Source organism: Cryptomeria japonica, chromosome 4 (assembly GCF_030272615.1).
Source record: "Cryptomeria japonica chromosome 4, Sugi_1.0, whole genome shotgun sequence".
Classification (NCBI taxonomy): Eukaryota; Viridiplantae; Streptophyta; class Pinopsida; order Cupressales; family Cupressaceae; genus Cryptomeria; species Cryptomeria japonica.
In genome coordinates, this window is record NC_081408.1 from 410,770,688 (window position 1) to 410,785,598 (window position 14,911).

Genomic DNA, 14,911 nt, shown 5'->3' on the forward strand with positions numbered 1-14,911 from the left:
GGTGATTAGATGAAAAACTATTGATATGAAGATGACATGCAAAATGGAGGTGTGTTTCCAAATTGAAGGATTAAATGATCTAATTAAGCTATGATGAAGATGAAAATTATTATGGAAATGACACACAATTAAGCTAAATGATTAATCTAACACATGATATAATCTAAACATGATGAAATTAGGATGGCCTAGATGCTTGAGAGAGGCACAATGAGAGCTCCTTGATAACTTGCAAAAACAACTATAATAAGGATGAACAAAGTGGATTCATCTTATAGATTGAATAGATGGGCTCTATTTATAGAGAAAATAGAGAAATGGATGGTTGAGATTGAGTAATCTCAACAAGGGCTAGGATTGAAAGTTATCAATCCATGGGAGAGATTCAATCCAATCTCAAGTTGACAAATGTCACCTTGAGAGGGCTTGAGAGGATGCTAAATAAGCATTAGATGCTAAGCAAGCAATTAGGGATAACCTCAAGGAGTGACATCATTGGATAATGTCATTCACTAGGGAGGCATGCTATTACCCAAGAGGTAAACTCTTGCGCAACATGGGAAAATGGTTAAAGGGACAACCATCATGGCTAAGGGGTGTGGGCTCGTAAGAAGCATTAAATGTCTTTTCAAGACTTTGGAGGATAACTTGCCCAAAGAGGAAAAACACTAGTGGTTTATGTAAGAGCCTTACATGTTTGGAAGACTCAACATGTTAACTTGTTGAAATAGATAAAGTCTTAAATGCATTTTGAAGACTTTCTTCCAAATTTGGAGAAGTGACTCCCCCAAATTTAGGGAAAGGACATGATTAGGATGGGATTAGGAGGTTTATAGAAGGATGATTATTGAGGCAAGTGGGAGATGTAGGAGAATGCAAGTGGGTGAGGGAAAATAAGATTTTTAGTTAAATTAAAATGATTTAATTTAGCCAAAAGGGATGCAACTTGCATTGGTAGGATTTTGCAAGTGGGAGAGACTATTCACAAATAAATAATGATTTATTTATTTGCAAAGGGGATTTTCAATTAAATGTGAATTTAATCAAAAGGGGGAAAAGGGATTTTAATCAAATAAATAATTTTTTTTAACCAAATGACTAAGGGTACTTAATCAAACCTTAGTTTTATTAATAGGTTAGGCTACAAGAAGGAGATTTGATCAAAACTTTAATTTGATTAAAAGGTCAATTAGAAGAATAGGAATATTAATTAAATCTTAATTTAATTAATCGAAAGAATTAGGGATAATTAATTCATTGTGCAACTTTTAGGTGTCTACATTTTGCCCCTCTTTGAGTCAATGCATGACCATATGTTGATTCAAAGAAAAACGCTCAATTTGTCGTCAGATTTTTTCGATATGATGTTGTCGCCAAAATTGTTGATATGATGCCACAGATATGAAGAATTGATTTGATATCAAAATTCGATACGAAGCTAGTGTCGATATGAGACTAATATGAAATTGATATGGAGATTTGATATGATAATGCCTCCTTGGGAGATCATTCGTGCACTAAAGGAATGAATGATCTCTCGAAAAAAGAAGAATGTTATTTGAAGGATAGAAGAGTGGATAGTTGATGATATGCATGGGTTTGATAAGATTGATCATATTGATTAGATTGATAAGATTGATCAGATTGATTGGATTGATAAGATTGATAAGAATGAGATCAAGTCTGGTTTCAGGAATGACACCTCCTGTATAAGACAAAGATGATCAAATTGTCTGGTTTCAGGAATGATATATCCTGTATAAGACCTAATCAAAAAAATTGGTTTCAGGAAAGATACATCCTATATAAGATATGATAGAATGGATTAGATGAAATGGATTGATAAAATTGATAAGATTGAGATTAAGTCTGGTTTCAGGAATGACACCTCCTGTATAAGACAAAGATGATCAAAACGTCTGGTTTCAGGAACGATATATCCTGTATAAGACCTGATCAAAATGTCTAGTTTCAAGAAAGATACTTCTTGTATAAGACATGATAGATGAGAGTTGGATGAATGATGAAGATATGAAAGTGAAGAAATATTCCATGATGATGCGAGAGATATGCATGTGATGGACGCAATGATGAATGTGACTAGATGATGATGATGATGATGATGATGATGATGATGATGATGATGATGATGATGATGATGATGATGATGATGATGATGATGATGATGATGATGATGATGATGATGATGATGATGATGATGCCATGATATGATAATGCAACTAAATGCAGATTTTAATATGATATGGTAATGATAGTGATAATGATAATGATACTAATGCAAGATTAAAATGATATGCAACCTAATGCAAGATTAAGATGATGATGATAATGAAATGATACTAATGCATTCTCATTCCCAAATGTTTCCATTTGTTTTGATCAAAGCACCAGTGCTTCCTTTGTTTTCATCATCGGGCCTTGATTTGTTGAAAGTTGATACAAGCATCATGGTATAATTAAACCATAATGACCTTAGCATAACTTACATGGATTTTGATATTGCAAGATGACATAACAGTCGAGGTGTAATTTGAACCAAGATGACTTGAGTGTTTCTTGCGTAAAATAGACAAGACTTAATCTTAGTCCCATAAAAATCCAAAATGTCTTCAGTGATATGTTACCTGATCACGTCATAGAAAAATTTGCATAGTAGAAAGCTTTACTCCCAAACGGTAGAAAAAGAAAACATCACATTCCCTCCATGCTTCTCTAGTCATTGAGACATCCTCGAGTCACTTAGGAGATATGATAAGCAAAAATTAACAACCATAAGTAAGCATGCATGCCATCTGAAATGTATTATTGTCAAGTAAAACATCTTGCAAATAGATCTTTTGTTCAGTTCAATTCCTTGATGTCTAGCCTCCTTGCATTGTTGTGGTCACTGTTGGTTGTTCTGATACTTGTTGTCTTGCTACATGTTTGGTCCAATGTCCAAAACCCTCAAGGAAAAATGCCCCTAGTGAGGTCAGGATTTTTCCCCTTGTCGTCGATACTACTTTGATATGGATATGTACACTGATCACCAAGCCATGGTGGGATATGATTCAGATAACTGATTCAGATAATTCAAGGGCAGTGACTATGCTAAGTATGTCTGGGATAATGCTACATGTACAAGTGTTTTGCAATGGCTATTGGCTTAGACCAGATGGAGCCAAAGATATGATGCGAGTACTGATAGATAGAGGAGTTGCTCTCTCACAAATGACGCCTATGGCCAGGTTTTCACCACTTGTTTTTATTGCACTTTTTGACTTGTTTTTTATTGTTTTTGTATTTTTCCCGATTTTTTTATTTTTTTGTTGTCACAGGGTGCCTGTTTGCCAGGTTTTCACCCTAGTAATGATTTTTTATACTTTTTTTAATTTTTTTTTGCTTTTTTGCTTGATCCGTGCATTGGACGACTCAAGTGTAGAACTTCTCTAGATGGATGTTGTTGGCTGGCTCATCAAGCAGGTCCCCTTATGAATTTGATAACTGATATGCTCCTGATCCATAAGCTGATATGATAACAAAGGGTCCCAACCAGTTGGGTTCAAATTTCCCTTTCTTTTCTCGATCTTGCTGATTCTGGGGATTTTCCTTTAGTACCAGGTCACCAATTTTGAATGCCCTTGATATGACCTTGTGATTGTAGCTTCTGCACATTCTTTGTTGATATACCTTGAGATGATCAAAGGTACATTGGCGATGTTCATCTAGCATCTCTAGCTCTTGCAGCCTGTTGACTCGATATTCCTCATCTGGAATGAGGCCTTTTAATGACACCCAGAGTGATGGAATCTCTACCTCAATAAATATGATAACTTCTGATCCATACACCAATGAGTATGGTGTAGCTCCTTTAGGTGTGCAGATACTCGTTCTGTAGGCCTAAAGTGTAGGATTAAATTGGACATGTCAATCTTTATCGACATCATTCACTGTCTTTTTGAGTATTTTCAAGATTGTCTTGTTTGGGGCTGTGAGATTTTGGCAAGATCAAGAGCTCAATTAAAAGTACAAAATAGAGAGACAAAATATAAGACAAGAATAAATTGTATTCTCATCAATAGATAGATCATCAAAAGTTACATACAATGAACATGAGCATGCTTATATAGGCAAGGCTATATGGATATGTGAGCACACAAACATGACATGTGGCTCAATGAGAAACAAGGGTAGGTAGGAGAAATGGTAGAATATTCCACATGAGGCCGATCACCCACCGAAGGTGGAATTATCATCCCACAATAAGTGGATATGATAAAGTAATAATGAGATCACACCATAGAAGGTGGAAAACACACTATCCCAATCTGGCACAAACACCCAAGAGTCTCATACCCAAACTACTATGATATGCATATACCTAAGTAAACTATAGTATAGTGTAATTATATCCAAGATGAATAAATAATTACACCAACACCCCCCCTTAAGTGCAACTTAGGGGAATGCACTTAAGTCTACAATGCAACTAAGCAATGCAAAATGGGTCCCAACTACCCCATGTACAAATGAAAATGCACACAAACCAATGCAATCAACCATAAAGCAGGGAAAGAGAGAAAACCCCAATGGGAAAAATCCCTCCCCCAAAAGAGAGATAAAAACTATATACAAAGAAACTCTCATAGAAGCATGTGAAGGACAAAACCCCATATGAGGAAAAAGTCCCCCCCATATGAGAGAAGAAGAGAGACCAAGTAGCACCCCCTCAATATAGAATCTGCACCAATGGTAGAAGCTCGAAGTTGAATGAAGAAACTACTCCATGAATGTTGAACAATGTTACTCCCCTTAGGAAGAAACAAAACCAAAGGTGTATCCATGAAGTCTCCCCAATCATGAAGGGAAGATGTAGGAAGAAAACTCATGATGAATGGAATCTCTGAAAACTACTCAAGTGTCCCCATGTCGATGCTAAAAGGTACCCCCTCCAAAGGTGGTGAACTACTCCACACTACTGAAAAAGGCACTCCAAGATCTAGTGGAGATGAATGTAGAACAATATCCAAAGACTCACATGTCTCTTCTAAGCATAAAGAGACCTCCTCCAACTGTTGTATGAAAGTATCCACAATCATGTCAACCTTGAAAGAATCATCATGTAGAGAATGCACAAGAGGGTCAGAGTGTTCTCTCGCAACAATAAAATAAGGATCATATTCATCAAAGAGAAGATGAATGTCATCAATGATGTCTCCCAAATCTATAATGTAGGACTCCACAAACAAACCTGCAATGTTTGTCAAGTAGTCATCCCAATGAACTGAAGCTGGAAGACAAGGAATATCCTGCTGCACTGAATCACAAGAAGGAAAAATTGTCGCAACATCTGCATCATCAAGTGCAATAGGTGGTGTGATATCAATAGGAGGAGATGAAATGGAAGGCTCAAGAATGGGGTCACATGTGAGAATCCCCAAGTTCAAGTACCCAAAGTTCTCCTCAAAATCTGAATCATCAACATAGGAAGAATCAACCTCATCAATAGGACCAAAATGTGAAAAGGAGTACAACCGAGATGCATGATCAACCACCCCTATCACAATAATATCCATAGTCTCCAAGTCTCTAATGATAATTGAATCAGGTGTGAACTCCACAGTTTTCCTAGTTGCCCCATGTGTGATTTGATAGATGGAAAGAAGATTGTTTGTCAAGTGCGGTACACACAACACATCATTGAAGGAGTTATCCCCAATGGCAATAGATCCTTTCCCAATCACATCCATGTATGTATGATTGCCCATCAAATCTACGACATGGTGCAAGGATCAAATGAAGAGAACATAGACTGCGAAGATGCCATATGATGATAAGCCCCTGAATCTAGAAGCCATCTCCCTGATTCATGACTTGTAGTAGCACAAAGAGCTTGTCCCTTTCCTTTATCTGTCCCAAAAGCATGAACCTTCCCTTTATCTTTATCCTTGGAAGAAGAAGTCGATGTAGATATTCCAGAAGGTAAACTGATTTTGTTATTCTCAAGAAGATGCTTTAATTCATCAATATCCTTCTTGTAACAACGATGCTCATCATGTCCTAACTTCTTGCAATATGCACAAAAAAGATTGTCCTTATATGATTTCCTCTTAGGTGAGGATGTAGAATCACTTTGTTGTGGAGAGGAGGATTGTCCTCCATCTTGTTGCAGTTTAGACTTAGGTTGCTTTTGATTCTTGCCTTTCCCTTGATTGCTTTGATTCCCTTTATTAGCCACCAAAGCTTGTGACTTTGAAGATTTAAGAATCCCCATCTTGGTCAACTTAGATTGCTTAAGTATCAACATCTTTGTGAATGCATTAAATGAGGGAGAAGTGTATGAGGAACCTTGAGCTAACCTATGGGTGTGAAAGCTAGATACAAAGGCTGCATACTCCGATGGAAGCTTGTCCATCAAGTTGCAAACCAATTGAGCATCATTTTTGTTAATGCCACAATCCTTTAGCTTTTCTCTTATCTCAATTGCGTTTGTGACATAATCTTGGATTGTATCAAAATCCTTGGGATCCAATGTTGTGAGTTCACTATCAAGCCTCTAGCCTTTAATCTAATCAACTTTCCCATACAATTTGTCATAAATATCCCAAGCCTCCTTGATTGTAGTACACTTATCAATGTGAAGAATGAGGTCATCTGATACATACTTTCTCAAAGTTCCAAGTCTCATATCATTCTTAGTGAGGCATTCAATTTGAGCATGAGGACTAGCCTTAGGATCACATGGTGTTCTTATAGTTCCATTTACATAATGAATGAGTCCTTTTTCCATTAGTTTACTCCATGCCTTTATCTTCCATGATGCATAATCATGAGGAGTCAAAAGTGGAAATTTAGGAGAACCCATAGCACCAAAATGAAAAAAACACAAGATAGAGAGGCACAATCACACAAGACACCCCCCCCCCCCAAAAAAATGATGATTTGACACTTTATACTCAGTGCGTATACAATGGGCCATTTGTAAAACAAGGCAAGGTGGACTTTTGAATTCAACTTTACAACCTCTCAAAATGAGATATAAGAGGCTTCAACAAATACTTCTAGTGATCTAAACTGAGATCCAAGCAAAATACAAGTACCAAATAGGCCAAAATGACCAAATACTGAAATTACAATTTCTACTCAAAATCACTGCAAACTAATGGTAGATTATTAAAGTAAACAAAAAATTATGCACTTTAAAAAAAATGACACCTGAAAAGGAGGTCGTATGACCCCAAACGAAGCCTCTGAAGTTGCAAAATCTGGGATTAGACAGGTACAGTCATGAAAATATACAAATTCTAAAAAAACAGTCCATCCAAATCAAAAAAAATCTCCACCACTGCAAAGAGCACAAAATTCTAGCCCATTTAAACAAAAATTACACCCAAAAAGGAGCCAAAATGACCAAGATATGGCCATTTGAAGTTGAACTGCAAAATCCAAAATGCAAATGGGAGCGGGTAGACATTTTTTCAAAATTTGCTGACATATGATGATGTCAACATTTTAATACATTAAAATTGATGTTCGTATGCCCGTCAAAATTATTATCGCACCCCCCTGCCCAGGCTGTACAGACGATGACACCATCAGTACGGAAAGTGACACATGGCAAGATGGGATTGGTTCCGTACAGTACGAACGAATGATGTGGCACCTTCGCAGACTATACAAAAGTTGATGTGGCCTGCCTAGCTATTTGGTGACATGGACGTACGATAGGATGATGTGTTGGCTGACTGTGCAGATGTACTGCCAGGAGATGATGTGTCAGATCTGTACACCTGCATGGCCTGATCAAGGATTGCCATGTGTCGCTTTAGGGCGTTGAGGTGGTGAATCGTGGGTTGCCACGTGGCAGACTTTGTAGAGTGTCGACGATCTAGAATGTGACATGTGTCGCTGTGGGCCTGTCCGGGATGAGATAAGGCGGCGAGAAGGTCGAGGGCGGCACCAAGAAATAGTCAGAAGCGGACGGAGGGAGCGGGCGATCTTTGGAAGATGGAGTATGTATGGTTGGTCGCTGGTGATTGGAGGGATAACATCATTGAGTGTCGGGAAGAGGACACCGTCGACGAAGACCGGTGGCTATCAGAGTACGGGGGCACTGCAGATCTGCGAATAATACGGCGGGGCTTGCAAAAATAATGCAGTGACAGTACGTTGTCGGGGGGGGGGTGTGTCCCCCGAAAAAAATCTATTTTTTTAATTTAAAAAATAAATAAAATATTTTTTTGCAATAAAACCAAAAAAACTGTGAATTAATACATATATTTTTTTAAATAAAATCCGCAAAAAATAATTGATTTTTTTGAAAAAATTCGTCCCGTATAGCCTAATAGGCTAAATTTTTCCTCCAAAGCCCAATATGCAATTTTCACCAAATATGGCTGAGTTTATACTCATTTTTCATGAAAATGGCTTCTCGGACTCAACTGTGATGTCCAAATTGCCATAGGATGCTCGGAACAATAACACCTCCCCAAATCCGAAAATTGAAGCCTCCAAAAATGACTAATCAAAGAAGCCCTTTAGGCACTGATACCATGTGAGATTTTGCCAAGATCAAGAGCTCAATTAAAAGTACAAAATAGAGAGACAAAATATAAGACAAGAATAAACTGTATTCTCATCAATAGATAGATCATCAAAAGTTACATACAATGAATATGAGCCTGCTTATATAGGCAAGGCTATATGGATATGTGAGCACACAAACATGACATGTGGCTCAATGAGAAACAAGGGTAGGTAGGAGAAATGGTAGAATATTCCACATTAGGTGGATCACCCACCGAAGGTGGAATTATCATCCCACAATAAGTGGATATGATAAAGTAATAACAAGATCACACCATAGAAGGTGGAAAACACACTATCCCAATGTGGCACAAACACCCAAGTGTCTCATACCCAAACTACTATGATATGCATGTACCTAAGTAAACTTGAGTATAGTGTAATTATATCCAAGATGAATAAATAATTACACCAATAGAGGCCTCTGCTTGGCCATTCCCTTGTGGATAATAAGGTGTTGAAAAGTGATGTTGGATATGGAATCTCTCACAAAGCTCTTGTACATCTTGATTCTTGAAAGGTCTTCCATTATCTGTGATAATGGAACTAGGGATGCCATACCGACATATGAGGTAATTCAGAATGAAGGAAGCTATCTGTTAGTCAGTCACTGTAGTCAATGGAACTGCCTCAATCCACTTGGTAAAGTACTCAGTGGCCGTGATGACGAACTTGTGTCCATTCGATGAGGAAGGATGAATCTTTCCCACTAGGTCAAGTCCTCATTAACAAAAAGGCCAAGATGTAGTGAATGGTTGCAAATATTGCGATGGTGCATGTATGAGATTACCCTGAATTTGACACTTAGGGCATTTCCTAGCAAACTGATAGGACTCTTTCTCCATTGTCGGTCAATAATATCTCATCCTTAGTAGTTTCTTGGCAAGAGTAGGACCACTTGAATGCGTACCGCAAATACCTTCGTGAAGCTCATGTAAGACGGAGTCAAATTTGTTATGATCAAGGCATTGAAGAAGAGTACCATCAAGACCACGGTGATAAAGTGTATCGGCGGTTAAGGTATAGCGGGTTGCTTGTCGGATAAAGCTTCATTTTTTTGTTACAAGACATGTCTGGTGGGAGGGTATTGTCTTTGAGGTAGGCATGGATCTTCCCGTATAAGGGGGAATCAAAACCGTTTAGGGCACATATGACTTGGGATTCTGAATTGTCATAGGTCGGGGAAAACAATTGCTGCACCTGGAATTCATAGAGATTTTGTGTATCTAGAATTTGTAGGAGCGAGGCGATAGTGGCCACTGCGTCAACAACTCTATTGTTTAGCCTTGGAATCTGCTCAAGCATGATGTGTACAAAGTATTTCTTAAAATCATCCACCATGCATTTGTACGACATCAATTTATCATCTTTCGTCTGATAGTCATCATTGATCTGATTGATAACTAATTGAGAGTCCCCATAGACTTTCAATTCTGTGATTTTCCATTCCATGACTACTTTGGTACCTGTCACTAGAGCTTCATACTCAGCCATATTATTGGTGCATGAGAACATCAATCTATAGGATCTCGAAATTGTGTGTCCTTCTAGAGTGATGAACAAAATGTCAGCACCTAATCCATGTTGTGTATAGGATCCATCAAAGTATAAGGTCCATTGCTTTGGTGCAACAGTGAGCACATCCGTATATGGGAATTCCACTTGTAGTGGGTGTTTGTCTAGTAGTGGTGCTTCTGCCAGTTGATCTGCTATTTCTTATCCTTTGATAGCCCTCTATTTTGTATACTAAATGTCAAATCGCTTAGGATCATGACCCATTTTGCTAACCTCCCTATGAGAGTGACTTTGCTGAGTAGATGCTTTAGAGGGTCGATCTTTGCTACTAGCTTGATAGTATGAGCTAACATATAGTGTCACAGCTTTTGGGAAGAGAACACTACAGCTAAGCAAGCTTTTTTGGTGAAAGTGTAATTGAGTTCATAGTCATTCAGTGTCATGCTAATATAATAAATGGCTCTTTCCTTTCCTATTGAGTCCTCTTGTGCTAGTAATGCCCCCAGTGACACTTTTGTTGCTGATATGTAGAGGATGAGTGGCTTTCCCGCTATTGGTGGTACTAAAACATGTGGATTCATGGGATATTGCTTCAGATGATGGAATGATTTTGTACACTTGTCTTCCCATCTAAAAAGTACATTTTTATGAAGTAGATGGTTTAATGGGAGACATGTGTCTGCCAATTGAGAAATGAATCATCTAATAGATTGTAGTTTGCCTTGAAGAGATAGTAGCTAACTAATGTTCCTTGGAGGTGGCATTTCCATGATAGCCTAAACCTTTGCGGGATCCACCTTGATTCCTTTTTCTGATACAATGTAGCCCAAGAGTTTTCCAGATGTGACCCCAAAAACACACTTTTTAGGATTCAATCTGACATTGAATTGCTCTACTCGTTGAAATATTTTATCCAGGATGTCCAAGTGTTCTTCTCTTGTGAATGATTTGGCTAGAAATTCATCCACATAATCCTCCATACAAGTATGCATCATGTCATGGAAGATTGTTGTCATTGCTCTATGATAGGTTGCACCAGCATTTTTCAAGCCAAAAGGCATGACGTTCCAGCAGTATGTACCCCATGGACATGTGAATGCAGTTTTATCCTGATCTTCTAGAGCTATCTTGATTTGGTTGTAGCCGAAAAAACCATCCATGAGGGATAACATAGCATGTCTTGTTGTTAGATCAACAATGGTGTCGATGTTTGGTAAAAAGGAAAGTCATCCTTCAGACAAGACTTGTTGAGATCCCTGAAGTCTGTACAAATCCTAATGCTTTTATCTGGTTTAGAGACTGGCACAATGTTAAAAATCCATTCCGCATAATCAATGGGTCAGATGAATCCTACATCAAGTAACTTCTTCAACTCTACTTTGACCAATATGGCGACATGTGGGTTCATCTTCCTTAATTTATATTTGACGGGTTTAGCTCCAGGAGCGATGGACAAGTGATGCATGATGAGATTTGGATCTACCCCTGGCATGTCTGCATAAGACCAAGCAAAATTGATTTGCTTCTCCTTGAAGAATTTAACAAAGTCAGGTTTTTCCTTTTCGGTTAGTGATTCCGACAGATTTGTGGTTCTTGTTGCTGCTTTAGTGCCAATATTTATTGATTGAATTGGCTCAATCGAGATGGGTGATCTCTCCTAGTAATGTTCAGAAAGAGTGTCAAGTCTCTCATATTTAGGCGCCTCGAAGAGGTTTTCACCATTAGATACGTCCTTTGTTTTTACTTTTTTGTGATCTAATACTGCCATTAGATGGTTTTCACCATTAGATAGATTTTTTTTTGGTTCATTTTTTGACTAAGAGACTTGGCATTCCCCTAATTGCAGATATGATTATATGGTTCGCTAGTGGAGCATGTTTCCAAGTTGATGAAGCAGAGGTATTGAACAATGGCCTCATCATTTTGGAATATTGGTATATCATTGTGCTCAGGTTCTTCCCAGTCTATAAGGTCAGGAGATATGAGAGGCAGGGAGTCATTTGGTGGGTTAAGATATGTCGCTGTAAGAGTCATGATAGAGATATTGTCATAGTTGTCTGTAGCATGGGTGAGGTCTATAACAATCTCAAGGTTTTCGATGGTACTCTCGTCGATATTGCCTCTTTCGTATTGAAGCTACTCGTTCTCGCTAGCCTCATAGATATGTTATGGTCGAAATTCAAACGATCTAGATCTTGAGCCTTGTCCCTCATAAGGAATGGGTGTATAGGTGTGGATTGTATCCACCTCAATATCCTCAGTAATATCATAACAAGTGTCCCATTCATACTCATTGGAATCTGTTTCAGAATTGCTATCCAAGGTTACCCCACTGAATCAGACAAGAATGTTGTATGGTGAAAAGAACTCACTGATAATCGATACAAGTTGGGTGGCTTGTGCTGATCCAAGATTTGTGCTTGTTTGTATTCTTTGGATTTTCTCATACACAGTTTCCCTTCTTTGAGTATCAATCTCCTCATGTTGCAGCTCGAATTCAGTTTGATCAAGTGCTTGTACATGATGTACTTTTTTATAAGAAGCCTCCTCTCTTTGGATAGCGATTTCTTCTTGTCACTTCTCATTTTCTTCATGCTGTTGTTATTTTCTTGTCTTTTCAGCTGTTTGGTGTAGCACCTCTTTCCATGAGTCTTAGTTACATGCTACCATTTCTCTCCATCAGGGTTTTTGATAGTGATCTCTTTTTTGCACAGGTTGAACATGCTGACCATACCCAAGTCCTGATTTGTCTTTTGCAAGTTGTGAATGGGGTTGTATGGGTTCTATGATGCCCTCTTGACGCTTGCCAATAGGTCCTTTTCCTTTGTATCCCATGTGTTTCATGATTCTGAACCCATTTCCATATGATTATGTAGGAACGACCACTTCTAGGGTAGCAACTCTTATTTCATTCTCATCCTTGTATAGCCAGCTGAGGATGTCCTTGTCTTCTGATTCTCCAGCCAATGTGCCAATTTGGATAAATTTACCATCAAACTTCTTGATGGGTTGTGCCGCTTGATGTCTTGATGTGGAAGGTTGTCCGTGAGATTTTGGTGAGGTTAGCAATTTTGATAAACATAGGAGTTCAAAAGAGTACTCCCCCATACCTTGGTACTTTATCTTCATCTTCTTCTCAAATTTTATGGACAACGAATTGAGTTTTTCTTGATTGTTGGATGATGAGGAAGCTTGGGCCTCCTTGTTGTGTGCATCCAAGACATTTTGAGTTTCTCCCATAGCGTTGCAGTACTGAAAGGGGTTAGTTTCCACTGATATTGAAATCTCTTGTTAGTTGTAGGGGAATTTGAGACATCAATAGTATGTGGAAGGTACCGTTTGTATTTCATGGATCCAAGGACAACCCAAGAGTATGTTGTATGTCAAGTCTATGTCCAAGACTTGGCACATTGTGTCTTTTTGCACCGATCCTACCTGAATAGGTAGTACCACTATTCCTTCGGATGACCTTTCTTCATCATCATAGGCTTTGATAGTGATCTTATTTTTAGGGCCAACAACTTGCTCGGATAAGCCCAATTCATGGATAAGATTCAAGGTACGTATATTGAGACCGAGTCATCCATCTATTAGCACTCTTTTCACCCGATTTTTGTAGACTAGGACTTCGATATGGAGTGGGGTGTTGTGCGGAGACTCAAGGAGATGTCATCGTGTTAAGAGAAATATATGTTATGTGACACTGTCATATGTGCAACCATATCTTGGAACCGATTGATATCCAGATTGTTTGGAACTATTGTTTCGATAATAGCTTGCTCCAAGATATCCTTATTCTTTGGTGAAAGTTTGAGCAATTCTAGTATGGATATCTGAGCAGGTGTCCTTTGCAGTTGGTCAACCAAGTTATATTGAGTCTTGGGGATAGTTCTTTCTTTAGATGTGCTCCCCTTCAAGACATATTTTTGAGTCCTCATTGTCACATTTACCGGCGCATGTTCTTGTTTATCTTTGATCTATATGATATTCACTTGATTGTCGCATGTCGATATGTGATTTATAACGTTTTCATATATGTGATTGATGCGGCCTCCTTTATTGTTGTTTGGCGTTTATGCTCCTCCCTTGTCGTAATTAGGAAGAGGATTTTTGAAAGCCTCATGATCACCATTAGTTTTATGACCATCGACCATTATGTCTCGCTTATCTATCATATCTTGAACTAGGTTTTTCAACCTCATGCAATTATTTGTTTTATGCCCCTTGTTTCGATGATAATCACAATAATGCGAGTCATTCCACCATGGTGGTTTGACTTGGGGTTCAAAGTTGCTTATGACTGGCAACGTGATAATCTATTTTTCCAATAGTTCTCGAAATGTAGATTCCAGGGTTTGTCCCAATGGTGTATATGTTCTTCAATGTGGGGGAGGTGGAGTGTTAGCGTTACCCCCTTGGTTATTGTTGTTCCCCTTATTGTTGTTGTTATTCCCTCAGTAGTTATTGTTTGCTTGGTTGGTAGTGCATTGATAATTGTTAGTGCCTTGATTGGTACTTCTTTTATCATTGCTGGATGGAGTGTTACTTGATAACGTCAGCACTGGTTGTTTAGACTTTACATTGTTGGCATCGACTACACGATCATTAACAACATTTTTGTTTCTAGTCCAAAATTTGGACTTTTCTAAGTTATCGTTATTATATTGATTGTTATAGGTGTTATTGCTTGATGAACTAACACCTTCCTTGGAGAATTTTAAGGTCCCCTTTTTGATCGAGGCTTCCTCTACTTGGATACCATTCTCTATCAATTTTGTAAAAGTAGGTAGTCATTGTAGTTTGAGTTGAT